This window comes from Chiloscyllium plagiosum, chromosome 19 (assembly GCF_004010195.1).
Source record: "Chiloscyllium plagiosum isolate BGI_BamShark_2017 chromosome 19, ASM401019v2, whole genome shotgun sequence".
Classification (NCBI taxonomy): Eukaryota; Metazoa; Chordata; class Chondrichthyes; order Orectolobiformes; family Hemiscylliidae; genus Chiloscyllium; species Chiloscyllium plagiosum.
In genome coordinates, this window is record NC_057728.1 from 40693264 (window position 1) to 40697007 (window position 3744).

Sequence of the window (3744 nt, forward strand, 5' to 3'; positions counted from 1 at the left end):
CTGAGGGGTGACCTTATAGAGGTTTACAAAATTATGAGGGGCATGGATAGGATAAATAGACAAAGTATTTTCCCTGGGGTCGGGGAGTCCAGAACTAGAGGGCATAGGTTTAGGGTGAGAGGGGAAAGATATAAAAGAGACCTAAGGGGCAACCTTTTCACGCAAAGGGTGGTACGTGTATGGAATGAGCTGCCAGAGGATGTGGTGGAGGCTGGTACAATTGCAACATTTAAAATGCATTTGGATGGGTATATGAATAGGAAGGTTTTGGAGGGATATGGGCCGGGTGCTGGCAGGTGGGACTAGATTGGGTTGGGATATCTGGTCGGTATGGACGGGTTGGACCGAAGCGTCTGTTTCCATGCTGTACATCTCTATGACTCTATGTATAATTTTCACAATTTCGGATTGACCCTAATTTAACCATTTAAGAGATGAATAAGCAACATCTTTACAAGATATCCCATGTATCCCAAAGATTCTTGAATGAAAATTGACTTCTATTAATCCATTATTAGAAATGACATTATATGCTGTAATAGTGTAGGGCAATTATTAAATCTGTAAAAAGATGCAACTGAGTCTTCAGTTGGAATTATATTTTATCAGCATAATGGCAATGCTAATATTAAGCTTCACGCATGAACTTCGACAGGGAAATTAAACTTGAAAAGTTGGTATTATGATTTCAGAGCGTACAGCAAAACTTTGCATCCACACTGTCTGAAAATGACAAATTATATGACAAATCAAAGTAGACAACACTTATTCGGTTTTTTTCCACAAATGAAAATGGGTCAAATAAAGAAAAAAACTAAGTTTGCTGACAAGATCATTCCAGTGAACAATTTAAGCATCTTTAACAGCCTTGTTATTACATTTCCAGTGACACTCAAAACTTTAATTACAGGATTAGTTAAATCAGTTGGCATGCTTTGCACCATATAAAAACAGAATAATATGGTTCATTAGAAAGCGAATAGTACTTCATCTACCATGCGATATTGTATGTAAAAAAGAATAAGAAATGTTTCAGTTGTATTCATGTTGCAGTTGTATTCATGTTGCAGTTGTATTCATGTTGCAGTTGTATTTCATGTTGCAGTTGTATTCATGTTGCAGTTGTATTTCATGTTGCAGTTGTATTTCATGATGCAGTTTGGGGTTGTTTTCATTGGAGAAAAGAAGGTTTAGGGGTGACTTGATAGAGGTGTACAAGATGATTAGGGGTTTAGATAGGGTTGACCATGAGAACCTTTTTCCACGTATGGAGTCAGCTATTACGAGGGGGCATAGCTTTAAATTAAGGGGTGGTAGGTATAGGACAGATGTTAGGGGTAGATTCTTTACTCGGCGAGTTGTGAGTTCATGAAATGAAATGTCCCTCTTTATGAGCATTTAAACGGGCATTGGATAGGCATATGGAGGATAGTGGGCTAGTGTAGGTTAGGTGGGCTTGGATCGGCGCAACATCGAGGGCCAAAGGCCCTGTACTGCGCTGTATTTTTCTATGTTCTATGTTCTATGAAATGTTTGCATGGACATACGTAATTATTTCAGGATAAAACATATGCAATATTTAAATTAAATTGAATAAAATCATTGCAAAGAATTCTGATCATAGTTAAGGACATTGAGAAAACAAGTGGGTATCTGAATCAGCAGCTTGTCAGTTGGCACTATGTGTTGTCCAGGGATGTTGTGCCTGATGTTGTTACTAAAGAAAACCCAGTCTGATTGCACCCCAGCTTTGAAGACTTTCTTAATAATGAGGTACAGATGGCAACCTTTATTTTGTGAAACTGTTCTCTCGGCTGTAATACAATGCAGTGAAAGTCATCCAGAATAGTAAGAGAAATTGAGCAAAACTAATTGAAGTGGCTTGAAAAATCTGCTGTGAGATTAATTGTTTCAGTGTAGAAGCGCTCTTAATGTTTAAAAGATAAAGCATCCTATATAGAACAGGAAAGAAGTGTACAGAAAACTACAGGATACTGCTGAATTTGCATTTTTTTGAAATATGAAACAATGAATTTATTGTCACATATATGTAGGAAGGTACGGTGAAAAGTGTTTTGTCGTCACAATCTGGCACCATTTTGAGGTACAAAAATAATAAATAGAAATTACTTAAATTGAGTCCATCTTCTGTTCAAATTGAGTCGGAAGCACGGCTCCAGAGCTTCTGCAAGGTCTCTGTAAGATGTTCAGGGCCTCAAGGAGTCCCTGCTCTGGGTACAGTAACAATGATATCAATGCCCCAGGAGATTCTGACTCCGCTGCTGCTGGCAGCTCACTGGCACTGCCAATAATGCAAACTCTGGGCCTACCACAGACAGGAGTTCCCACTCTGTGCACCATCACAACTGCAACTCACACCTGACCACCGCCACCAAGAGTCCAGGCTCCAGGCCTACCACAGCAAGGAATCTCTGCTCCAGCCACCACCATGAATGTGGACTCCAAACCTACCAAAGTTACCACTCTGGGCACTGCCACTGCTGCCAGAAGCCCCAAACTGCACCAGCCTTGAAAATGATTAATGAAAACAAAATGAAAATAGACAAAAAGGAGAAAGAGAAAAGGATGCCACTGGCCTGGAGCAGACAGGCTCAGGACCTGAACACTACCTACTGTGCTGGTGCTGCCATCTTGAAAAATAATGTCATTTTATTAAGTTGTTGGAAATATCCTGTATGTTTAGAAGCTGAATGTACATTGCATAGATATGTGAGAAATTGCCTAATCAGGTAATACAGTGTGCCATCTGTTGGTGCCCCAAATTGACATTATAGTTGCTAGCAAATAACTAAAGTACATTTTTCACCGACAAGGTAGATTCTTGTTGTGGCTACATTAAAAATTCAGAAGTCTCACTTACGCTGCTTCTTCTCTAACCACGAAAGCCACTTGGCAATCAGGCAGCGGTGAGGCGCACTGGAAGGCCACCCCGGGAATCCAGACTCTGGGACTGGGAATCTCACCAAGTAAGAGCTGGCAGCCAATCAGAGGCAGACCACTCTTCTGCTCAGCACAGCTTGGCACTGAGGAGGTCACAGCTGCTAGCAGAAAGGCCACTGCCAGTCTCCCCTTCCCAAATCCTGCAATCACATGGAGGATCGACAACATTAATGAGCAGTGGAGATGAGAGTTGGTGGAGTGGGGTTCATAACAAAATGGTGGTGTTGGGATGGGATGGTGGGAAGGGACCAGAACATGGGCCAGGAAGATGGCTTTCATCGGAACCACCACTTCCTGATATCCTAACCCTCAGTCAGTCACTAATCGTCTTTGATCCAGGTAGCCCAGCCCCTAAAGGTGACAACAGGCATGCTCAGTTTTCCCTGTTGTGTATATCACTTGGCAACATAACCTTCTACCTGGTTACCACCTTCTTCCGGTTGGTAATGGGGAGGGAAGGTCGGCAATGGGCCTTCTCACCCAGAACCTGCTCCTGTCAAAGGTAGGAAGACATGGGATTCAGGTAGCCAGCACCCTGCCCAATCAAACACTTCTCTTCCCCTCAAAGCCCATCAGCAGAGAGAGCAAAATAACCTATGTGTATTCAGAATGGTTAGTAACTGGTTGTTGGACAAGATCATTCTGAGCTCAACTTGTGCTGTGAATAATAGTCCCCTTCTCCACTGTTGTTTAATGATAATTCAGCAGTGTAATTCCTGACATTTCATGATGTTAGATTTATTAGTATGTAGTACACATTCTATTAGACCATTTGGGTGAAAA